Below are 27,081 nucleotides of genomic sequence, written 5' to 3'. Positions count from 1 at the left end.
TCAAAAATATTTTTTTCCATACCTGTTAGGAGCACAGAAAAATCACTATTGCAGGCAAAGAAAGCATGACAAAAATGTTGTGCATTTGCTTGCAGGTGCAGGTTACTGGAAGGGCATAATCCGAGCCACACACGACCAGCCCCTGCCATCTGAAGCCCACAGAGGAATCGAGGTTTTGCGTTCAAGAATCGGAAGGTGGGGGGACTAGCCTTGAAATTGGTAGTATCCCGTCTGAATTTGGAGGGGTAGCATGTATGTGATTCCTACCCCCCCAATTGATGCCATCCCACTCCTGCACCCCAGGAAGTGGGTCTGAAGCCCGGCTGTGGTCCGATGTTAAGAAGCAATGCAGCTCGTCGCATTTCCTTGCAGCTCTTTTACCGAATCACAGCAGCACAACACATCCCCAAAGCAGGATCTCGAAATGCTCCGCAAACCAGCATTTAAAATACTTTGTTCAGTGTGCCTAACTTGCGCCCTGTGTCTGGCCCGAACTCTTTTGTGGTCAGGCTGAATTTGTGAATTTATCCTCATCCTGTGTGGCCAGATGATCACAATTGGAGCTTTGGGCTTCTAGTCACTATTTTCACTTAATTCTTTAATATTGCATAACTCCACTACCACTGATTGGGTTATTTGGGCTCAAATAGTTTATTAAATGTACTCTTTCTAGGGCTCGCAAAGCGAAGCGAAGCAAAAAGCCCTGTAGTATGGGGTTTAAAAATGGACCTTGAAATTCCACACAGCTCGTGCGTGTGCATTTCCAAGTTCCATTTTGATTTGGCTTTGCGTGCTTGTTGTTTTTGAACAGAACACGCAATAGGCCATAGGCGGTCACGTAGCTCTGCCTATGGCCTATTGGTGTCTGTTACGCGCACCAAAGCCCATATGTCTTCAATTATCGCAGCCAAACACGGCCGCGATAATTGAAGACATATGCCCGCAGTGGTGCGCGCGAGCACAACTCGCAAGCTTCTTTTTTTATTTTTTTTTTATCCATTTCACGTCAAAGCAACTTTCTCTCTTTTCCTCGTCACACAGAAATGTTTCCCTTTATGTTACCCGGGGAACCCACGGGGCTGGAGGGTTCATCTAAGTCCAGATAAATAAACAAGCAACTATTTTCTTTAGTAGGAGAATGCCGGCGCTTGTGCTTGCTCTCTTCAAGGGGTGATTTCGCTTTCCTGCACAGGTCGGGGTGGGGAGGCGGAGAGTGTCCGGGCAGGAGAGGGTAGACCGCACGGCCGGGTGTAATAAATATGTTTCTGGAACACTCACTTTGTTCGGAGTGAAGCAATGCACGAGGAGGCAGCAACAGGGTAAACACGGCATATCCTCGTCACACAGAAATGTTTCCTTTTATGTTACCCGGGGCACCCACGCGGACAGGAGGGCAATAAGTCTAGATAAATAAACAAGCAGTAACAACTCTGGCTACCAGTGGGAGGCAGGGCATATTAGGAAGCGTGCATGCATTCAAGATAGCTGCCACGGGTCCTCGTATAATTCAATTGTTCTAGACTCAGACAGTTATGGATTTTAGGCTATTGCCTTTTTTGTTACATTCAGTAGTTTCGTGTTTATGTTAATATGGAACGGCTGAGAAAACACCATGATGCAAACTGTTCTGCTAAAAAGGGCGATAGAAAATACCGAGCGTGGCAGGGGGGCATTTACACTAGCCCCTGACTAGAACACATTCACGACTAGCCCGTGACCGCGCCCTGGGTCACCCGGCTGCTCTCCTGGCGGAAGACGACACGTCCACTTCAGGATCATGGGCTGCATGGTTAACTCCCAGGAGGGGAAAGCACGGCCGAAAGTGAAACCAGTCTGTGACGTGCACAACCCCGGTAGGGCTGACAGGAGCCCAGGGTCCTTATTTACGGTTTCCTAGAAGCACCCAGCTGATTAGCCTTCATAGCCTGGCTGCTGTAAAGGAATTTAAGAGCGGCTGAGATCCTACCACCCGCCAGAGGAGGCTCGAGACCCACGGACGGCGGCAGGGCAGGTGTGACATCACTTCTTTGTAATTCACGCACTGGTCTGTTGCTATGAAGCTACATTCTGGCAGTCAGCACGTTTCTTAGAGCTCGTCGTTATCGAGGACCTGATATCTCACATATAATTCATCCCTTGCACCAACTCAAAACATAAAGCCATCTGACTAGCTTCCCCCAAAACAATCCTCATCTGTGCCCCCCCTCAGATTGACTGCTAACGGATGAACAATCTAAACTTACAAATCCATTGGCATGGCGGAGAAGCGTGCTGGAGCACGAGGAGTCACTGTCCTCAACAAAGCACCTAAAAATGATCAATGGTGGACCATGCCCAACTCTGCATCATCAAATGAAGCCGCCTGCCCTTTCTGCCTAGTGTACATCAAGCAGACCCCAATATTGGCGTAAAAACGTAGAAATGAGCTGCAAAATATTATTTCAGATGTTCGCATCCCCACTGCTTTCCAGTTGTTAAGTTAACACAGTGGTGTCTATTGATTGCATCCACCCTCAGACATATGTGGCAAACGTGTAGAGGTTGAGTTGCATTCACATGGGGAAGGTTGGGGCTGCTGTCGCTAGGATGCTCTTAAATTAGAGTGTCTGGGCATAGTACAGTGCTGCAAATGCACACAGTGCACGGAGACGTACAAAAAAAATTATACTGAAGTGTTGGTTTTCACAGTGCACAGCGAAAGCATGCCTAGGTTCACACACTGATGTAAAAGCTTTAAGCAAGAAAGTGCGCAACATGTAATTATTTTATTTATGTTTATTTATGCCATGATTATCAATCAACTTTGACCTTCTAAATTATGCAATCTGGCTCCCTGTCACGTGGCTCCTCATCAGCCAGTCATCTTTTTGGACGATTTTTCATCTTGTACGTTAATGGTCCTGTGATATGGGACAACATGTCCCAGAATGCTACTGGGTGTTCGTTTAAAACATTGGAACAGCAGAGAGGTGCTACTCACGTCCTTGTTTACTCATTGCTTTTTGCTGTTTGCTCTTTTTGCTTTTTGAGACTTGTTTAACATTGTTAGTAGAGACACATACAGGTGACAGAATAAGAATAGTTATTACCGGGAAGAGCATGCGGGATAAGTACATAAGCGTATACACAAGTCGGAAGGAAATCTGAAGGTCGTAATCCATTTGTATTCACCGTGTAGCGAGACAATGCAGAGGAGTCACACGAAGACATGGGGTACACACAGTGAGGTACATAGATGGGTACACAGGATTCAGAGATACAGAGAGGGGTACACAGGTATGCTCATAGTTTAAAAGGATACTTGAAGGTCGTATTCCCTTTGTATGCTCAGTGTGTGCAGGCACTGAGCACACAGACCTCTGGCTAAATAAACAAGAAATTGGAGAAGCTGTGCACTGAGGTAGGCAAAATTGCAAAGTTTTCGCCTCCAAATACCACTCAGTGCCACATAATTACACGCCACATAATTGCACTCTACTGAATACAACATACACTACACACAATACCACTCAGTGCCACATAATTATATGCTACATAATTACACTGCGCTCAACGCAACATACACTCCAAATATCACTCAGTGCCACATAATTACATGCCACATAATTACACTGCACTCAATGCCGCATACACTCCAAATACCACCCAGTGCCACATAATTACACGCCACATATTTACACTGCACTCAAAGCAACACACACTCCAAATCCCACTCAGTGCTACATAATTACACACCACATCATTACACAGCACTCAATGCAACATACACTCCAAATCCCACTCAGTGCCACATAATTTCACGCCACATAATCACACTGCACTCAATGCAACATACACTGCAAATCCCACTCAGTGCCCCATAATTACATGCCACATAATTACACAGTACTCAATGCAACATACACTCCAAATACCACTCAGTGCCACATAGTTATATGCAACATAATTACACTGCACTCAATGCAACATACACTCAAATACCACTCAGTGCCACATAATTAAACACCACAAACATTGCCTGCAGCAAGCTTAAATCCGCCCTGCTTTCCATATATTGAATAGCACCTGTAAGCGTGTCTTCACAAGTAAACAATGCAATGGGTCTCGCATTTATGCAAGTTTGACCTATTGGCATTGTAAATGACAATGTCTTTAATTTATGTTTTGGTTTTTAAAACATAAATAAAAGGCATTGTCATTTATAATGTCAATAGCTTAAACTCGTTTTACAATGTGTTTATACACATCTTTTTAGCTTACTCAGATAATAGTTTTTATTAAAACTAACAAATACTGTTTCACACGCAATACAATTCACTTTTGCATATCCCTTTCATGTTTACCTAAAACTTTTACACATCCTTTGCAAACAGCCACACATTTCACACTATCTTTAGACATTCCAGGCCCCACATACCGTGACCTTTTATTACTCCTACAAGATAACTATATTTTATTGCCTTGTACTGTATTTAAACACAGATGGGCAACATATCCCCACCTGTGGGAGCAAGGTCAGTAAGGGGTGGGGATACAGTTAAAAACAACTGTAAAAATAAGGTTAAGCACAAGCCCCTGTAGCGAATGCCTTAGCCCATTTAGCTACCAAACTATCTGTCTGTGTGTCTGTATCTGTGTGACTGTGTATCTCTGTGTGTCTTAGTCTGTGTGTGTGTGTGTCTCAGTCTCTATATGTGCGTGTCTATCTGTGTGTGTGTGTCTCTCTTTATGTATATGCCTCTGTCTCTGTGTGTGCGTTTCTTTGTCTGTGTGCATGTCTCCGTCTTGTGTGCATCTCTGTCTGCGTGTGTTTTTTGCTGTGTGCACGTATCTGTGTCTGTGTGTGCATCTCTATGTGCGTGTTTCTGTCTCTCGGTGCACATCTCTGTCTCGGTGTGCGTGTCTCTAGCTGCATGTATTTTTCTGTGTGTGCGTCTCTATCTCTGTGTGTGCCTCTCTATATGTGCATTTGTCTCTGTAACTACGTCTCTTCTCTATGTGTGCATCTTTGTTTCTAAGTGTGTCTCTGTCCGTGTGTGCGTCTCTATACTTGTGTCAGTCTCTATGTGTGCGTGACTGTCTGTGCGTCTCTGTGTGTATGTTTCTATGTGCGTGTTTGTCTCTCTCTGTGCGTTTGTGTGTGTGTTTGTCTCTATGTGTGTATCGGTGCATGTGTCTCTGTATGTTTGTCTCTTTATCGGTGCATGTGTCTCTCTGTATGTTTGTCTCTGTGTATATGTCTACTGTTTGCCTCACTTGCAATGTAAACATGGCACAGCCTCCTCACCTCTATATTGAGATATCATCACGGGGCTAGCTGTGTGGCTGTGGCAGAGTCACGGCGGCAGAATGCCTCCGCTTAAGTTAATACATAGTTAGTACAAGTTAGTACATGCCAGCCATGCTGGAATGTATCTGGGCAGTCATATGCACTGTTTCCCTGCAGTACAGTTAGCAAGAGCAACAGTGCGCACAACAATGCAGATGGCATTGGGGAACACAAAGGTATCACCATGAACATATCTCCAGGGCACACTGGCCCCGAGCCATGCTTTGGCCCTCAAAACCTGCCTTTCCACCAACCTTTTCATGGCGGGGACCCGCCATGAAAAGGTCGGCAGAAAGGCAGGTCGTAATGGCCACAGTGGTGCCGAGACTGGCACTGCCACCATTCACCCACACTGTCCACACTGCCACGAGAGCTTAGCTCCTTGTGGGAGGAGGATTGTCTGGAGGTGGTCTCATCGTCAGAATCGTAATCCGTCATTTGGTCGGACTGCCAAAAACCAAAGGTGGTCCTAGGACCACCAATATCTAAATAAGGCTCTTAGTCTTGCACTATTAATTTTTCAAGTGCTTCTTGGTAAGCTCACTGGCTATTAAAGCTCCTTAGTTGCAAAATCCATATTTTACAACTCCAGTATTGTACCTCTGCAGACAGTCTCTCTTAGGAAGAAGATAAAGTAAAGAGACTTCCTGCCAAGTTTGTCAATAAAGTCTCCCTTTTTACAGGAATCTGGAAATACTAGGTCCTGCTTTCTTTCTTACTCCGCCCTTCCTTGTTAGTGGCTTTCAGCGATGAGGTACCTCAAGTTTTTAGGACTTCCCTCCAGCCTCTAATGAGCCTATGCAGATGCAGTGTCACTTGCATGCAAAGATGGGGATGGATAAAGTGCTTAATTTGCATGAGAATGAGTGCCAGTGCCCAAAGGTCTGTTCAGTAGTCTGTGAACTGTGCAATTACGTGTTGATGTGTCCAATACTAACGTTGCATAGTCTTGAATCCCCTTCATGCCTCTTTAATCCACTACCAGACACTCCTTGGACATTTTGCACACTCTTGCAGGTTCCTTCTTTCTCCCTTTATGATGTTTTACCCTCATTCTCCTCCTCTGTTTTTACTGCTTCTTTGTTTTTCCTTCTCTTGTTCGCAGTCGAAACCTCCAGTCCCCGAAAATGAGTGCTGCTGTCCACCAACGGCAACCACTGGTTAAAAATAAGCAATCGGATGGAATATGTTTTAGGTTGCTTGATGATTTCATGGAACCTGGACCACGCCTTCCAGTTCAGACCAGACTGCTTCTCTTTTGGTTTGGTTGGACTGATCACCTTAAGGATACCAATAAAAGTAGTGGTCAGGCTAAAAGATGCAAAGTTATAGAAAAGGCTTCTATACTTTAGTTTAGAAGCCCCAACTTTTTGCCATCAATTCCTCTTTTATTTATTGCATCTTCTTAAAGCAAGTGACTCCAAGTTACTTTTCCTTAAGACCTGGGCTACTGGAATTATGAGGCAGAAGAGAATCAAAATGTGAAGCAGATTTCACTAAATTATGTGACAAGAGACATCACCTGTAATTGAAGGACCCACAACCCCTCACTCTGGCTGCCTGGAGCAGAGAGATGGACTGGTGCGCACAACAAGAAAAGCCAATTCAATAGACATGGGGCTGCCAACAAAAACACCTCAGAATATGGTGCAAATGTTAGGAGTGTTATGGGCATGTGGTCCTGTAGATGATGTGTCGAAGCTGTGTCACAGATTTATCTGCTGATAATATACTGTTTGATATCTGGGATTTGGAGCTAGAGCAACAGGCTGTATGATGTTTCTATAGCATGTAAAAATTCAATAAAACTGGTTATCAAACAAATTTTGTGGCAAGGAAAAACAAATTATGAGCTGTAATTTGGCACATTTAGTCACAGTATTACTTTATTAGTTTGTCATTTTTTACACATCATATCACTGTCTTGGCACAGATTTCATCTCATTACAACGGGTTTAACAGTAAAATAAAGCAATAGGCAACAGAAAGGTGAACATCAACCTTTACGAAGGGTGTTACACTGTGCAACAACACATGCTGCTGCTTTGTTAGTAACTTTTGATCTGTTTGAACTAGAAACAACATTTTTTTGTTGTTAAACTCTGTATATAATGCAGCAGATGGATGATGTGGCATATGGCAAATGCAGCAAATCTACAGTTATGCAGAAATTTGCGGCCACAAAATTGCTTAATTCCAGTGGGCCAGCTCAAGATTCAAACTCTGCCACATGGTTGAAACCCACCAAGGTGGAATGACATGTGGGGCTGCTGCCTTCTCTTGTAAGAGTATGTAGTTGCCCTTGAAGAAAGTGTGCTCTGTTCTGGGAAAATTGATCCCTTTTTGTAAAAGCACAAAGAAGACGCTGGAAAAATAGTAGAAATGCTGTCCAGCGAGCAGTTGATCAGAAGATAAATTCAAGCATTCCTGTCAACTTTTTGTCTTCTATAAGTCTCCATAAGAGGAGTGGGCATTTGCAGATGTGGGTTTCTTGCTCGCTACGCAAAGAGACTCAAGCTAAATCTCACTGACCTGTCCAATGAGACTGAAATGCGTTTAGAATGCCTGATTTCTTTTGCAGGTGGCATGTGGAACTGACTAACATTATTGAAAATGCTGGTCATGTGATTTCCATTGTGATAGAACTTAAATTCCTATAAAGTGATGCTCTCCTATGTGGCATACCCCAAGAGGCAAAGACCCCAGACAGCAGTTATAAGTTGAAAATAGCATTCTATGTGATCCAGTGCTTCCTGGGCCCACTCTTTTATGTTCTCTTGATCAAAATGTCTTTTAACCCAGTGCTCCATTACTTACTGTTGTTCCTCCAATAGACCTTTTTAATCGAACTGAGGGTGGGGGGTCTTGGGTATCACTCTTTTTCCATCCAATTAACACTGCAACCAATTTGGCTACACAATGATGACCAGTAATCCACAGCTAAATTCAAGGGTGTTTATCACAAATTAGTAATTAGGTTAAAGAAATCACTCTAAAGCCCAAACTGTAAAGATACAAAATGGCAACAGGGAGACCAAGGGCCCCATTAGTATCGGAAATCGGGACCGCCCGCTAACAGTGCGGGGGTCCCGACATAGGCATTAGGATGTGCCCGCCATGCAGGCGGGCGCATCCTGTATGTGTACCATTGCAGCGGGCGGAGCAGAATTCTCCGCCCGCCGCAATGGTAAAAGTGCACGTAGTGCTTTTCAAAGGGCAACATGACAGGCACCGCGCGGTGCCTGCCATGTTGCACTTTGAAATGCGGGGGGGTACCATAGGTACACCCCATGTGCACCCCCCCAAACCACGGACTCCCAGGGGGCCCGCAACAGGCCCCCGCAGGGAGTCTCCGAATGCCTTTCCGTAGCGGCATTGCCGCCACGGAAAGGCATTGTCCACAGCCCATTGTGATATGGCGGGCGGTGTCTAACAGACACCGCCACCATGTTACTGGTTTTCCGCCCCGGCCGCAAGGCGACCGGGGCAGAAAACATGCGGGCGGTGTTTGTCACCGCTGCGGTCCCTCCCGCCATACTAATGTGGCGGGGGGAATTGGGCTGATGATGTCGGGCGGATTTCCTCCGCCAGGCTGGCGGTAGCCACCGCCAGCCTGGCGGGGGAAATCCGCCTGACATCATAATGGACCCCCAAGTCTCCTGAATAAGTTTAAACAAATAAGAATTAAACAAGGAACCCCATTGCTGCTATATTAGAACAATAACCTGAATATCTGCTACATGAATATCTGGTGCTCAAAAAATAATCTTAGTTGCTCCTTTCTTTGCATTTGCAATCTAAATCCACCAAGCACAGTCCAAAGCACAAGAGTGCAAAGAGTTCAGAAATCAAAGGGCTCTATAGAAAACGATGGGGACGAGGCACACAAGTATGAGTAGCACCAGCAGTAACATAGTCGAAGCTTGGTCAAGAGTCTTCAGTAAGTCAGAAATAAGTGCTAGCCTGAGCAACTCTTGGGGCAAACTCCAAAGGGTCATTGGGGGACAGACCTCATGAAGTATGCTCAAAGGGGAAGTAGGGTATCAGGGAAAGAGTTCTGTTAGGAGTCCCAAGGGAAATCCTGCATGGTGCATGCAGAATGGGGTTCAGCAGAGAAGTCCGCAAAGAATCAGAAAAGGAAAGTTCAGCTGCATTCCAAGAGTGGTCTCTTCTCTCGACATCTCAGTCGTTCATATGTTATCACCACAAACCAGCAGGTGACCCCCACTTTGTCACCTCATTATCTAAACGTCCATTATTCATGTTACAAAATCCATGTTGCGGACTGCAACAGTGGAGAAATATCCCACACTGGGCATGGGAACGGTACATCAGTCCCATACTCAGGTCAACGTTGAATGATTCTTTGGTAAAGATTCAGTTCTCATGTGCTCATTGTCAGGAATCCATTCTCAGGCAATGTTTCAAACACTGTTACAAGAAATGAATAATTCTAAGACTTGCAAAGCATGAAAACACCTGCAAGAAAAACAAGTCAGTAGAAATACCAAGACAATGGACTTATGAAAATGCAGCAAATAATAATATAGGCCTTCAATGTAAATACTGACTTAAGACATTACATACAATGATGCACATTTAATATACATGTGTACATTTAAACATAAACAAATATAGGGCCTCATTTACAATGGGGCTGCACCACCAGAGTGTACTTTTTGTGATGTTCCTGTGGTGCTGGAGTCTGCTCCATATTTACCAAACAGCTCTGGGCCACTTGGTGTGGCTCAAAGCGGCCTTATAAATATTGTCCCCTTTAACTTCGTTGTATGCATTAAAGGAGTAGGCAATGGGTGTTGCTGTGGGCCTTCTCAAAAACACCCATAGCTTTTGACACTGCCCCAGATTTACAAGGAATAGTAACTCTGAGGCAGCATCAAAAACGTACGCCTCCCCAAGGGAGGTGTAGGGGAGGCACAACAAGGAGAAATACCTTTATTTCTCCTTGCTTTTCCTTTTTCTATATGTGCTGCATTCTACAGCACACATATAAAGAGGAAAAAGCCTCTTGTGGTTGTCTTTTGTGCAGGAAGGTTCTCAGAGACCTTCGCTCCTCGGCACAACATCTTTTAGCAGTCCCCCGCTACCGGAAAAAAAAACAGGGTGGCTCGAAATTTTCCACTCTAGCCCCCATGTTCTGGAATTCTCTCCCCTTCCACCTTAGGTCTCTCACCCAATATTCCATTTTCCGTAAAGCATTGAAAACATTTTTATTCACTCAGGCTTTTTTGTCTTAAACTCTGTTTCCCTTTTCAGTTTATGTCTCAGCGACTGACTCTGCCTAGCTGGCTGTTTGCTATCTCAGCGCCAAGAAACCGTTCAGGTGTATGTTGCGCTTAATAAATATTTTAAACTTAAACTTAAACTTAAACAAAAGCAATCCTCCCTGCAATGCAAATACCCTAGCACCAAGGCGCATAGGGGCCTGAGTTGGCGCATGGCATCCCATTGTGAACTAGTGAAGAGAAAAAGGACAGGAATGCTACGTATCTGATAGATATGGCAGATACCTGCCATTTTCTTTTGTTGCAGGGCAGTGCAGCAGGAAGGCCTGTGGCTCTGCCCTACGGCAAAATCTTGTAAATAAGGCCCAACATATTCTTGAGCACTTTTCAGTTAATTTGGTATTAATGCGCATTAAGTGATCAAATTGCACAATACTAGGTATAACTCTGTACTACATTTAAAAGTATATACGTATAACATTAATGTATACATTGCAAAGGCTTTATCATTTAACTGATACTTATATTCTACACATGTAAGGATTCCTAAAAACTAATTACAAGATCTATATGTGTTACACGGCTAAAGCACACGTTTGAGAATCATGAATAGGGATTTCAATAGTGAAGCACGTTAACGTCGGGAAGAGGTTGGTGTAAAATAAACTATACATTACCAATATTGTCTTTGCAATGCTGTACATGTTAAAATTGTAAATTGTTTTAGATGTAGTGAAGCATATGTGTCTGTTATCACATTATCAATCACTTTCCCAGTTAACATCAATTGATTATTCCTAGGTCATCTCTACTGAATCCATTTATATTTATTGTAGACAGTATCTAAGTTAATCATCAGAAATATTTATTTTCAACATTAATAAACGTTCTATGTGAGAACCTATACATCCTTCGTTAAAGACATTTTGAAATCTCAGTGCTAATAGTTGCCAACATTTGAAAAATAATTCCCGGGACACTTTTCAGCTCCGGGCTGCTGCAGATAGAACGCTCTAGTCTGCATATCTCTGTGACATATAGAGGAAGTTTCTGCAACAATATTACCCAGGACTGTCTCCAACTTTCCGGCACTGTCCCTGCAAAAATGGGACAGTTGGCAACTATGAGTTTCTGTTGCAATGTGTGCACACATCATGGTGTCATGTAAGACTTTGTGACGTGTAAAGAGTGGGCAACTTTGCACTGCACCATATGTTTAATCCTTGTACCAAATCTTGAGGTGCTCCCGAGACAGTCATGGTCATGGCCTATTAAAAGCAGCATGCAAGTTAACAAGGCACACTGGCAGATATCTCTTCTCTCTACTGTTGGGCCATATCAATTGCCATTTAAAATAAACGTGTCCATGCCCTTGGTGTAAGATTAGTTCAGTGTGCCTTGGTTGTTTCCTCAAATCCCCTCATTCTGCTAGTCTTCATCATGTCCGCTTTAGCCTCCACCTACTCTATTTTCTAAGCCTTAATTAGGAAGACTTAATTCTTGTCTGCCCACCAGTCGGTGCACTTTAATCGCTCACCTTCCTCCTCCTTTTAAACTGAACCACAGCCTTAGTTATTGGCTTCTTATTACTGTAAGGCCCGCTCTGCTTTATCTGAAGTGGCATTTCAGGACGCACACAGGATTGTTTGCCACAAGTTAATGTGGTATTGGCGCCGGTGACTCATGCCGCAGCCGCGGCACTCTGTCTTACGCAAAGCTGCACGTCTCCCAGCGTGGAAAGATTAATGGAGAACATTTAAATTATAAACTATTGGAACTGGAAGACCATGAACTGATGCAATAAGGCACTTACAGGGACTTTATTGACTCCCTTCGCTTTTATTTGGAGTGACGTGGTTGTATAAGAATCAGATGATAAAAAAGGGCAAACTTTAAAACAATATTAGAGGCATAAAGTAGCGGTTTAGACAAACCTCTGTAAATCAAAATGAAATGTATGCGTTTTAGCAAATTGTTGATGAAAAGAAAGCAGTATCATATTTTTTAATAAGTGGACAAATTAATTGTACGAAATGATCTTCTTTAAGCTCCTAACATTGCTTATTATTTTGTTAGTTAATTTGGCATGTAGGCCCTGCAACCAACCCCTCCCCACCCAGCCAACATTACGCTGTGCGCAACCTTTGGGCGGGGGGTTGGTCACAGGGCCTGGTTCTGAGTACTCCATCCCCCCAGGTTCTTTTTTCTTAAAGGGGAGGGGGCACTTAGTCCCCCTCCCAAAGCCTTATTAGACCCTCGGGACCCCATCCCCCTGGGCCTTTTTTTAATGAAAGGGAAGGGGCTGTGTGGCCCCCCTCTGGAAGCCTCATTAGGCCCTCGTGACCCAATCCCCCAGGGCCGTGTTTTTTCAGTTAAAAGAGAGGGGGCTACATGGCCCCCAACCTTTACCTTGTTATGCCCTGGGAGCCCCAGGGCCACTTCTAAATTAAAGTAGAGTAGCCCATGCCCCAGGACTACTCTTTAAAATAAAGGGGAGGGGCTAGGTGCCACCCTCAAGCCATTATCAGCCCGGAGACCCCACCCCTGGGGCCCTCTGTCAGAATCTGTCAGTTCCTCAGAAGCAGTACCTCCAAGAATCCCACATTCTGGTAGTTCTGACTCTGCGTATAGTTTAACAGAGGTTTAGAATGGCCAGACAAGGGGAAGGGAATTAGGGAGGGTACTGCGGGGAAGCGGGGAAAGAAATCTGGAACAGAGAGGTCACCTTGTTACTACTATGTTCACAAGAGAAAAGAACAAATACATAAATCTACATACAACTGTGAATATCTGGTGTTTACCTGTCAAAACAAAATATATGCCAGGATGCTGTGTTCACTAAAAACTACAGCAAGGTTTTCTGTATTCAACAAAGAACTGCGATCCAGAGTACACTTGCACAATGCTCATCAATGTTCGTGCCATGGAGGATTTTACAACTTTCAGAGCACTTCTATGAACGTTTCCTGCGCCTTTTTCTATGTCAAGTAATGTGCCTTTTGTTTTAATATCAATCAATGCGCCTTTAGTTTAAAACTAAACAAAGAGTTGAAGGAGAGGAACGCTTCTGGGAGGCCGCCACGATCCGGTGCAAAAGAGGAAGGAGAGGCCGGGGTCCCTGCCCCTAGTGCCTAAATAGGTCACCAGGCTCTGCCCTCTGTCGCACCGGAAGTGCGTCCTCCCACCCTGGAAGGAAGTGATAAGCGGCCGGTCGCCCATTGGGGCAGACCGGCCACCCCTATCTAGATCAGGTAGGGGGGCGGGGGCCGGGGGGCCGGGTCCTAAGTGCGCGCTTGCCGATGCTCTGCTCGCGCTTGGCATAGGACCCGGATCCCCCAGCATGCTCCCCGCTCCCTCCTTATAACATGACGACCCACATGAAAATCAACAACAGAGATTTGTGTCGGTGTAAAAACGGCCATGTTTAATATTTAGACAATTCATAAACATGACAAGGCATTTCAAATTTATTACATACAGTTATCAACACAATTGTATTCTTGACTTCCTGATCTTCTTTCGCCAGATTAAGATTCTAATCTTCCAGCACTAAGGGGGGGCTTCCGGCTCCCCTCTTCCCTGCCGTGCATCCACGCGAGGTGATACCCACCTGCGAACCAAGAGGGGTGAGCCCCCAACCTCTGATCCTTGTCCGCCTTCTCCAGGGGCCCACCCTCCGACCACCAGGCTGACCAGGAACCCAGGAGGCTCGTAACCTGTCGCCCTAGCCTCCCCAGCCGGGGCCCTATTTCACAGCGGAGAGCTTACCGTCTCCCCCCTCAGTGCTAGCCTAGGGAGTACGCAAGGCGGACTCCCGTCCATTCCGTCGGTCAATTGTACTGTCCCAAGGTCTTTCTACCGCCACAAAGGTGATCAGGGCCCAAAGGTCCGTCACCTTCCCCACCTGCGCTCTGCAAGAAAGACCCTAATCCTCTGACCCAGCTCTATGTACCGATGTCCGATAACTGCCCTCCATCTTTGCGATACCTCACCTCACCGGAAAAAACCCATTCGGTGCGGAATGTGACACCGGCAGCCCTTCACTGAGCCCGCCTGGTCACCTCCAACCATGTGATACCTCACCTTTCCAGAGACTGGAGACCCTTCGGGTGGAATGCTACACAAGCGGCCCTACACTGAGCGCGACCTGGGCAATTCCTACTTGAGCCGCCTCACCGAGACATTCCAGGCTCTCGACTTCTTCCAAGGGCCGCCCGCCCCGACACAGGAGCCCTGTCTCCTTCAGGCCCAATGGCCATACCACTCGCCACTGCCATAGTCGCCTTGCAGCTTGTCGCATGGACGAGTGCCACATGCCACCACCACTTTCGCGGGCACATTACTGAACAGGAGAGAAATAGAAAAGTCAAGCATGGTCATTGGCAACTCATAGCATTTCTGACACTACCATTCTGGTCAAATGAGTCTCCTGCCACCGTTGGACGACAAGCGCCCGACCTATTCCATTGCGCTGTCTGGTAAGCCTGCTTCTGCAGTTAGCGTTGCCCCACCTACCCTGCCCGAGAGGGCAGGAGATCCCAACATGCTCAGTCCCGGTCCCACTAACACTACTCTGAGCGGCTTGCTGTGGTACTGCCACAGATAGTCAACATATTACAAGTAAAGCCCCAGGCCAGTCCCACTCTGCTGCGCGCCATGGAAACCATAATATACCTTTCTATGGCAACGGGCAGCCCGTCTCACCCTGAGTATTCCTGAGACAAATTAAGTGAGCCCGAGTAACTGTATAGTTTCCGAGCCCATGGGGATCGGGCCGTCCTGTTCCGGGGATGCTAGACACTAGGCGGGGATTCAAGAACTCTATGTGCTCGCTGATCCCTATAGCCTATGTATACGAGGGGGGGGGGGGTGCATGGGGCTGCCTGCCCACAAACCTAGTCTACGATATCCCAACTTGACGGACCCCTCTAGGGTATATGGGGACTACACACCAATTGAAGGCGAGGTCCTATGTTATCTGACAAGGCGACCAGACCATAGAAATCTAGCTACTTCTTATGCCCGAAACTGGCCTACTTTCCCAGGATGATGGTCTTGGAGTGAATTAATGACGCAGCTCATCATATGGTTTCACCTCCGGAATTAGCAGTACCGTGAACGTATGTACATGATAAACCATAAGCCGCTAAGACTACTATGCAAGGCACTCACATAGCACTATCCCCTTTTGCCTTCATTACTAGCCCTAAACCCCGTAACTCGATGGTAAGGGAGCTTACCTACCCTATTTAGATCCCCCAGGGCTGAACTTCACCTCTTGTACGTTCCACCCCTACTAATCCCTTTATTCAGTAATCCGCACCCACTGACAACCCATAAAGACTCACCCCCCCACGACAGCCTGCTCCTATTAAGTTTTTCTACGAACATATTGTGGATCTGCCAGCACCATGCACTTACCAACCAAACCCCACCGTAGGGAGCAAGATGTGAGCAAACAAAACCATGGCCCCTCATCACATCCAGGTTTGATTACCAAAATTCTGAAGCATAGTTTAGAATGATTGCACATACTGTACATTTTGTACTCCCACTGGATGAAAGCATTCTAGTTGCCCAACTAAGGAAAAGTAATGCAGTACATTTGACGCTTTTACCCCTGTAATCACAGCACACTCATCAGAACAGCATAGCGATTTTTGCACCATAGTGTGATGCACCATTGCCCATTACCCTTTGGATGCGTTATCCTGGAGCCATGATAGGCTGATCCACTCGTGTTCTTATGCATAAAGGGTTAATATCTCACCTGCAAAGCACATCATGTAAGACGCAGATGACGGACTTACTTTATGGAAATCTGTAAGTGGCTTACTGTTTTTAACAAAGATTCTTTTTGTTGCTTGCAGTTCATAGCCCGTAATCCAAATATAGCACCTTGAGATAGGAAGGACATGTGGCACCTACACATTGTAACCCTCACGGTTTTATGTAACTCATCCTGTAAACTGATCTACATGCTCATGGTGTATTGTCAATGCAGAACGTGTACAAGTGTACATGTAAAGCAAATTGATATTTGTGTACACGCTGGGACAGACGAACGAATCTGACATTTACAGTGCATGTCCATCACTTATAAGCAGGGACTGAATAAAGTCAAAAGCATGTCTCTTAAGCACTTGAGAAGTAAGGTGTGTGCCTTTGTTTCCTCTCCATTGCGTTTACATCTAGGTGTGAGGCTCCAGATTGCTCCCAGCAGGGTACTCCAACAAAAGAAGGCCTGATGGCCCCTTAAATGTGGCCCTCGTTTTAGGACCAGCTGGAATTTTAAATAACAAAGCCCCCTCGCACATTGCTGCTCAGAAGGAAGGAAGACAAAGTGCGATGGTGCTGCTGAATGTGTCCCAGTGTATGAAAATTAAACCAGGACGAGTTTAGCATATTTCTGTGAGGGCCCACCTACTTGGCAGTGTACATTACCCGGGGGCACCCTCGACCTAAACCCTCGTAGACAGTGTCAGAGGAGAGAGGACCATGGCATCGTCTCAAGAAAGTGGAAAGACTGGCTCAATCGCCAACACTGATAAACCCTAACGACAGAGTGGGCACAGAACATAACAAAATAAAAGGTGCAAAGACTTATAGGCCCAAAGATGCGGGACTAAAATCCACAGGTCCAAACAAAAGCCCCCTTAGATGAACACAGTTCCCCGCTCAGACTGACTTGCCACATGCTAGTGATATTGATGCAAACAAAGGGGTGGCACGGGCCTAAATAAATGGTTTAATTTCTTTTTGAAACATCCGGTCATACGAAGACCTGCAGGCAAGTATTGGATATCTGACAAGTGTAAGCCAAACATTGAGGACAGGGCCACAGGCAAAGATGAAGACAATCCCAAACTGCAGGAAACACTTTCATGTTTTAATGCAAAGGACAAAACCACAGGCTGAAAACAGGTGACACACCGGATCAAGTTCAGCTAAAAGTGCATTTAAGTAAGAAATGAGGTTTCCGTTACACACTACTAGAGGCAGCGAGATCAGTTACTCAACCGACCGGACACCATTAGTAACTGCCCGACTGGGACGGCACCCGTGAGCAGGGATGTGCCTTTAATATGGAACCTCACCGCGGCCGAAAAATACAGTTCTTATGTTTAATAAACAGAGACCTACTAACTGTGAATACCTGTTTAAAACAAATCAGCCGCTAAAGGTGAGGCCCGAACTCATAACCCCGTCATGGCCCAGTGCAAGTACTGCAATACAAGAACCACGCGCTAACTGATAGCGCCACCGGAGCTCGTTAATAGAATCATCACAATTATGGACAAGCAGCTAACACAACGTAAGTCAGGCAGTTGCTCACAGGTATGGTGGAATAGAAAGGAGTTTAACTGCATTTCCGTATACTCATGCTCTTTTAAAAGCCAACCTAGATGCGGCCATTTTCACACTGGTTCATGGAAAAACGCTTCCACCTGGCAGAACAGGACATCCATTTCAAACCAACTTGCAAGCCGAAAAATGTGGGTTTACCCGGGTTAACCAGTTCGGATATAATCCCCATTGACTCATTCCTGTGCAGGGCCGTCACACCGAAGCTGCAGGTTCTGCAAAATTCACTACTACTGAAAAGCATACTCCGCCGATCTAACGTGAACCAACGTGCCTATCGATTTTCTGGCATGGTGACGTGGAATTTAAGGGCTTCCGCCTTTCCACGGCCCCCTCATTTTTCTCCGCGCGGTGCACCGACCTTAGGTAACACGATTCTGGAGTTTTTCCCTCACGATAACCCCCACATCCTATCCAGCGCAGCGCACTGTACCGCAAGATCATAGAGTCATGAAGCATCTACCGCCGCCTAATTTCCGGACCATACAACACCCGACCCATTTAGTCCCCGAAATGCAACCGCAGGCCCCGATGTGACACCATCCCAAGGCTCGAACCGTGGTCTCCCCTCCCTGTATGAAGGCCCCAGGATAACTGAGCATTCACGAAGCTGCCTGGTTTAGGCGGGAAACGCGGTCACCGATTCCGAAAAAGAAAGAACCCACTCTGACTCCCCAGCAAGGTACCAGCAGTACTGCTCAAATCCGACTGGAAACACCTAAACTTTGCCTGTACAAGGCCTTCTGTGCCGGGCCCTAACTGGCCCGTGTGTATTTTTTCCCCCGTCTACTTATCCAGCCATGCCAGGCCCTGATACCGTCCCCCTCAGCCCGCCCACGTCGACCAGGAAGGAGCCCACAGGCCCAGGGACCCTGCCGGCAGCCGCAGACCACAGGAGCCGACTCAATACCCAGACACCCCTCCCGTAATCCGCGGCTGCACACAGGCCCCCCCGGCACCCGACTCCTTACCTGACGAGATGAATGGCTGCAAACCGACGCGCTTCTCCTCCTCGTCGTCTCCCATCACGCACTCCGCTGTGGAAAGCCTCCGACATCTGCTCCTACCTCCGGCCAAGGGAATTCGGGAATTTTAAAGTTTAAAACTAAACAAAGAGTTGAAGGAGAGGAACGCTTCTGGGAGGCCGCCACGATCCGGTGCAACAGAGGAAGGAGAGGCCGGGGTCCCTGCCCCTAGTGCCTAAATAGGTCACCAGGCTCCGCCCTCTGTCGCACCGGAAGTGCGTCCTCCCACCCATGAAGGAAGTGATAAGCGGCCAGTCGCCCATTGGGGCAGACCGGCCACCCCTATCTAGATCACGTAGGGGGGCGGGGGCCGGGGGGCCAGGTCCTAAGTGCGCGCTTGCCGATGCTCTGCTCGCGCTTGGCAATCAATGCGCCTTTAGGACAATGCTCCATGAAAGTTCAAGCACCTCTAATGTTAACCACACTGCGTCTTTACTGTTCAAAATGCTTTTAAAAGCAAGCAGTACTTCTTTGTATTTCAATCGTAGGACTATATATAGTTGCAACAGGGCGGGTCAAGTCAACATGTGAAATAAAACTATAACAGTTTCTCATCAGAGATTCCAAATGGGTTCAACCACACTCCGCAGGGTGTTAGTATTAAAATAAAGAGGCTTTCCTACCTGACACGTGTGCGGTCACAGAAATGAGGCCTACAGCGTTACGCAAAAAAACCACTCCACGCTGTTCTTAAAGCATAAAAGGCCATTTATTAGGTCAGACTGTAAACATAAACGTTTAACAAAAACATCAATTTAAACTCAACAATACCCAAAACCCCCACCTTTCATTCACCTCTCACCAGTACTGTTCACTTCTAATTCCACTCTGTGCCTTTTCCAACTCTCCATTCACCTCCTCACTTATCTTTCAACATCCTCTCCAGTATCTCTCACCGACGCACTCTTGCAACCCGCACCCCCATCATTCACCTGTTTCCCCCCCCACCGAAGGGGTGGGTGTGCCCGTCCAAGACTCTCCACCCCTCCAAAACACTGCAATACCCAACTTGAACAACCCGTCCTAAACTGGCAAGCCATACCTACCCAAAACCTTACCCTCCAAACTTGTAGGGTGGGTGGGTGGTCAAAAATTCCTCTATGCCACCACAGTGATGTTGGGCTCAGGAAGAGGACGACTCTCCTCTCCTGGCCCTTATAAACCTAACCCTGACCTCACCCCTAATATCACCCCTTCACCCCGAACACCTTGTCCTTCCGGATTGTGGTGCGAAAACCCAGAGGAAAGGCTGGTCTGTGACCTGACTTCCCCCGAGGGCCGCATCGTGCAACAAAAACACTCCACGCTGTTCTTAAAGCATAAAAGGCCATTTATTAGGACACGCTATAAACATACACTTTCAACAAAAACATCAATTTAAACTCAACAATCCGCAAAAACCCCACCTTTCATTTACCAAGTCTATTCTCCCCTCACCGTTGTTCTTCACATCCCATTCCACTCTGTGCCTCTTCCAACTCTCCATTCACCTCCTCACTTATCTTTCAACTAACCCTGGGCAAAGCACTATGCTACGCTCACGTAGTTTGCGAAGTTTGCGCTACTTCGCACTACGCGAACAGCACGTAGCACAGTGCAAACATGCGTAGCGTAGCGTTGTGCAGCGGTAATTTTTTGCTTGTTCGCGGTCCTCAACGTCAAGTTGGTGACCGCGAGGAAGCAAAATGACATCCCGGCGAGACTTTTTCCTAGTTGGAAAATAAACCTCTCGGCAAGATTCTCAACAAGGGGAGATCAGGTTTCTCACTGCGAGTGGTCGCGTATGCTCGCGATGAAAAACTACCAGTCCGCGTTGAGAAAGCTGCTGCTCGAGTAAAAATCTACTCTACCGGCAGAAAACTACAGCTCGCACTGTGCAAGATGCCGTTTTCAATGATTGCACAGTGCCGGATGCTTGTCCGCACTGTACAATCATTGAAAATGGCATCTTGCATAGTGCGAACAGGGTACTACGCAGGTCACGTAGTGCTACACGTAGCTCGCGTAGTGCAAAGTGCACTTCGCGTAGCTAAGCGTAGCACTACTTCGTGAACTACACCCGGCCCTACTTTCAACATCCTCTCCTGTATCTCCCACCAACGTACTCTTCCATCCCGCACCACTTCATTCACCTGCTTATACCCCCGACCAAAGGGGTGGGTGTGCCCATTCGAGACTCCCCACCCCTCCAAAACTAGGCCTGGGTGTAGTAAGCGTAGTGGGGCTACGCGAAGCTACGCAAAGTGGGTGAGAAACTACGCCCACCTGCGCACTTCGCGTAGCCCCACTACGCGCCGCATGACCCCCTCCCGAACATACCTAATTTTTAAGAAATGGGCACATAAAAAGAATTAAAAGACACTTACCTTGTCCGCGGCGTCCCAGGGCTTCCTCTGCTCATTCACGCCATTCACGCCGCCGTCTGCTAACCAATGCACATGCGCGGGTGGCTGCGCATGCGCATTTCTCACGAGAAATGCGCATGTGCGGCCGTCCGCGCATGCGCATTGGTTTGCAGACGGCGTCGTGAACGAGCAGATGGAGCCCCGGGACGCCACGGACAAGGTAAGTGTCTTTATTTCTTTTTATGTGCCCATTTCTTAAAAATTAGGTATGTTCGGGAGGGCGGGAGGGAGGCGGGTGGCGGGCAACTTCGCTACGCCCAAGGAGTGGGCGTAGTGTTGCCTGCTTCGCCTACTTTGCAAAGGGCGAAGTAGGCAACACTACACCCACTTTGTGGACGTAGCGAAGTTGGCATCTGTACCTCCAACATAACCTATGACAAGAGAAATATGTTAGACCACACATAGAGTCTGCCATATGCATAGAGCTGCATAGAGCGCCCCCTTTCAACCCAAAAACCCCTCTCCCCTTATTTACACACATGACGCTCACAGCACCTGGATCTTCACCTCCCGATCTGACGTATCCTGTCCCATGACCAGCCCAGCTGAGCTGCCGTTGTCGCTGTCCCAATTTGAAACAAGTGTGTGCCATACCTTGCTGGGTCCTTGCCCACCAATCGCAAAGCCATGGGCAGTACTGCCAATAACCGAAAAGCCTTGACTTTCTCCCCTGATGCATGACAAAAAATTTCACCAAACTGGTCCCTCGACCCCTCTAAGAAAACCCAGCATTCATGCACAGGACACACACCCACGCATCCAGTCTTATTCAACCACACCCATTTACCCATACCCACCTGCTCCATTTTAGAAAGCCCCAGCCAAATCCCCAAGCGTCTGCCATCCAACCGGATTTCTGCATATGTCCTGCCCATCCGCCCCAACAGCTTCGAAACCCTAAACGCCCCAAAAAACATCCACAGCACGCATAGCAAAAAACTGAAAACTCATATCTAGTGTAACAACACATGGGCAAAACTCCCAACAATTCCTGCAACAATTCAAAAGTGATGACCTCCCTGTGCACCCCCATACCCATCCCCCCATTCCCGACCCCAACCTCTTAACATCCTACTGAGTATCTCATCTTTCGCCGGGTCAAAACCCGCGAACAACTTACAATGAAAGGAAATCCCAGCCAATTTTCCAGCTATCGTCGTCTGAGACAAATCTTTCTCAATACAACTGAGAACAAAACATGTAACTCCCTGCTCAGTGTCCTGTTGTGACATATTCCATGTATTCTTCTCCAGCCCAAAAACTATCCAATTTCGGCCCACGCCAGCCTGTAGCTGCGCCTCGTAGATTCCTCTATAGACTTCTCAACCAGGTCTATTACTCTCACTCCCCCCAGGCCCAGATGCCGTCCGGCAGCTTTGTCTTGCATGCATCCGCTCCAGGTGCCAGTCATCGGAATCGTCGCCACTGCGAACGAGACAAAGCATCGGCAATGTCATTACTTGCCCCAGGGACATTCTTCGCCCGAAATACTACATTCAATTGCAAGTAATTAAGCATGAAACCATGCAGCAGCCGCAAAACCCTCAAGTCCTTTGCCTTCTGATTGTTCACCAGCTCTACTCCCATCATGTTGTCTACATGGAACAGCACAGACCTAATCTGGAATTCTGTGTCCCACTCCACCAAAGCCACTAGCAAAGGAAAAAACTCCATGAAAGCTATACTCCTCCCTTGTTTCCCCCAATGTCTCGGCCATTCCTCCGCTCACCATCGGCCATCCCAAAACACACAAAAACAGGAGGCCCCTGCTGCATCAGAAAATATTTGAGCCTGCCAGACCGTCCTGTCCTCTACAAAGTCCAACGGCACTCCATTAAAGTCTGTCAAAAAGGTCTTCCATATTCTCAAGTCTGACTCCCATGGAAATCCTGACTCTGTGATGTGGTAACAGTGCCCCTGACATGGCCATGGCAAGGCATCAACAGAAATTCCTCCCAGCTCTCACCACCCGCCAAGCAAAATTCAAGAAGCCAACAAGAGTTGCTGCACTGCCCTCAAATCAATCTTCTTTTCACCAATCACTTTTAACAAGAAACTCTGTCTTTCAAGCACCTTTTCTGTGGCAAACGGGCCAACCACAGGACTGAGTCCAGTTCGATGCCTAAGAACGTCAACCTAGAGCTGGGCCCAGCTGTTTTCTCTGGTGCCAAGGGGACCCCAAACCACTCCGCCATGGGCTGAAACTGTTTTAAGGCTCTCCCTCAAGCACCTGATCGTCCTCTTCCAATGAACAAGAAATCATTCAGGTAGTGTGATACCTCCCGATGACCACTTACCTGCATGAAAGCCCACTACAGAAATGTTCTGAACATCTCAAACAGAGTGCACAAAATAGCACACCCCATTGGCAAGACTTTGGCCACAAAAATGGCCTCATCCCCAGCAGGTAAAAATCCTCAGGGTGTATAGGCAGTAAGCGAAAGGCTGATTTCACATCACATTTAGCCAGTTCCGCTCCCTGCCCGTACAACCATACCAGGCGGATTGCATCGTCCACTGAGGAGTACAGCACCCGGGAATTTTCCTCAGCAATGAAGTCATTGACGGACCTCCCTTCCGGCCCGGACAGGTGGTGTATCATCCTATATTCTCCCAGTTCCTTTTTAGGGACCACCCCCAGAGGTGAAATAATGATGTCCATCCAATCGTCAAACGGGCCTGCTATCTTACCTTTGCCCACCTCTTTTTCCAACTTTGCCGCCACCACTTTCGGCAACTCTCTGGCCAATTTCAAATTGTCTGCCCAGGGTCTTTATCTAGGGCCCCGGTAATCCACCCTGAAGCCTTCAGTAAAACGCCAATGAATCCTTAATGTAGCCTCTCTGTCCGGGTACCTCGAGAGCCATGGTCCCATGGCCTCAATCTTAACTGGGGTAGGAGCCCTTTGGCCCAGACTGGCCTCTGCCCTTTGTGGACCGCCACTACTCTGACTGTGTGAGTGTGTGTATCCCCCCACATTTGGAGCACTCATGTTTGAATTTGCAGGGGTATCTGGAACAATAACATTTGTTGTAGTTCCAACAGGCTCCTGTGTTCCCTCCCCCCTGCTTAGGTGGATTACCCGCGTATCCTGCAGGAACGTTACTACCTCCCCCCCAGCCTGGGCAGGATGTGGCGGAAAAGACCGATTCGTCACCGACAGGCAACTAGCTGTGTGCATGGACGCGAACGACTGCGTTGGTGACATCCACTGCATCCACAGTTTCTGGTCTACATCCCCCCAAGCCTTATCCGGGTTAACACTGGTGCAGGCCCTAAACTCCTCATCATAGCTTAACCAAGCAAACCCACTGAAATGCATGTGTGCTTTCCGGATGATATCCATGTACTTTGATAAAGCTATGGCCCTGTCCTAATGCTTTTCACAATAAATACTGGCGTTTATCAGAAAAGCTGAGGTCCAGTTCTCCATGTTAATGGGGACGTTGGGTCTCCTGGTCAACTTCTATTCCTCTTCCTTCGACCCCTCTTTCGCCTGTATCTCTCTATGCAATAGTTTGAAAACATCCACATATTCGTGTCGCCAGATTCTGCTTCTTGTTTTCTCGCATAAATGGGACCCCAACGGCATAGCCAAACCCATATAAGGTAACTTCTACTGATGTTTGTCCTCTTCTTTCTTGTCTTTCCCATCTACTCCCTCCTTTTTATCCGTCTGTACAGTGGCCACCACCAAATGTTTCGACCCCGTCTCCTTCCCTTGTGCTGCAGGTGCCACTATTGTGCTTGCAGCTGCCCCTGTGTCCCTCTCAGACCCTTCCCCCACAACCAATTCAAGCAGGCCTTCTTACGCCCCCCTTTAGAACTCCCGTCCCATGTCCCCCACCAGTCGCCCTCCCTTGTCAGGCGTGTCAGAGTCTCCCGCTCTGTACCTTTGGAGCTCATCTTCTTCGGGAGCCCTGCCTTCGTCTTGCCTTTGGCCACACTTGCTTTCTGTAAAACACCAATTTTCTTAATTTTTGCACCCTGACCGCCCTCACCCGCATGTGTCAACACATCATCCTCATTATCTCTCACTTCACCTTCCTCCAACTCATCACTCTCCTCTCCATAATACAAGGTTAACTCAGACTCAAACTCGTCAGGCGCCCACACCACTTCTCACACCACTCTCTTTTGTCCTTTTCCTTTGATTCCAAATGCACCACAGCCTTCATCCACCACCGCCACCTTTGCCAGATCCCACAATGGAGGGTGGGCCTCTGCGGACCCCCCTGCTCCTTCCAAAGCATCTTGGGGCCGTTTTGCACCCCGCTGGCCCCCTACCTTTCTATCAGTCTCAGCCACTGGCTTGTGTCCACCCCCACCCCAGGCTGCTCCAACCTGAGGAGGCCCCAACACCAGTGGGCCTCTCTGCCGTTTTGGCTGCCCCTAACCCCGTCTGGGGGTGGCCCTTATCCTCCACCCACACCAATTTGACTCTGGCCCCCAGGTTCTCCTCCTGTGCAGCTGCCTCCTCCTCCTCTGACGTGAGTGTCCTCCTGCCCTGAGGTCAAATTCCCTGTCCCCCTTGGTCGCATATAGGTCCGCTCACCTCATCTCAGATTCTTGGATCAGCCTGCGCTGATCCTGTATCTTCTCCTCTAGTGAATTGCCTTCCCACCTGGGGAGCAGGGGAGGAGGACTCCTACCCCTGTCCCCCTGCCTCAGGGTCCCCCCTTTGCAGTAAAACCACCCTCAACTCACCAGGGCCCCCACCTTGTGACAGCTGACTGGGTACCTGTGATGCTCCAACAACCACCCCCTGCAGAGTGCCCCCATCCCTGGCCTCCCTGCTAGATCTAATGGGCAATCCTCCCATTGACCCTCCTCATCAAAGTGATCCCCATGCCCAGACAGGTTCAGTGGCTGATCCCCATACAGCCATAATGCCTCTTCCCCCTCCCATCCCACCTGCAGGAGTAGCTTGCTGTCACCACCAGCAGCCTGCTCGGCCATTAAATCAATCCCCAGCCCTCCCTCACTGCTGCATTCCCGCCGATGGACCGCCGTAGTAACATCATACCGGAGCGCAAACAGACCTTCCCCCCGTCCCCCGCCCTCGAGGGCGACGACGCAGACTCGCGTCAGCTGGCATCTGTGAGGGCAGGCTCTGCCGCCTCCCCCGCGCTTCCCCGTTTCTTTTTTGGGGTGCCCCTGCCCCTTACCTTGTCCGGTTTCCTTTCCCTGTGGTGTCTCACCGCAGCCACAACACCCGCGGACGCCGTCCTCGGTGTGCAGGTCAAACCAACCCAGGCCTGATTCAAAATGACCGACCACAGGAGGTCCATCCGGCTGGCATGGCCAAGCACTCGCAGCACGACCTGAATGGCCTCCGCATCCGGAAATGCCATCGCGTGGAGTGTCAAAGTGTCCCCGCCTAGTTAGCCCTACAGCTACAAAAATCTAGAACCCACCAATCGACCGATCGGTACTGCACCAACAAACCACCCCGGCCTAACTACACTCAAAAATTCCTATATCCCACCCCAGTGATGTTAGGCACAGGAAGAGGATGACTCTCCTCTCCTGGCCCTTATACACCAAACCCTGACCCCCTCCCTAATCCCACCCCTTCACCCCGAACACTTTGTCCTTCCGGCTTGTGGCGCAAAAACCCAGAGGGAAGACTGGTCTGAGACCTGACTTCCCCTGGGGGCCGCATTGTCAGGAGTCAATCCAGGAGCTGGCAAATGAAGTAACGCTCTCTG

This window comes from Lissotriton vulgaris, chromosome 2_1 (assembly GCF_964263255.1).
Source record: "Lissotriton vulgaris chromosome 2_1, aLisVul1.2, whole genome shotgun sequence".
NCBI lineage: Eukaryota > Metazoa > Chordata > Amphibia > Caudata > Salamandridae > Lissotriton > Lissotriton vulgaris.
Note: the sequence above shows the minus strand (reverse complement) of the source record.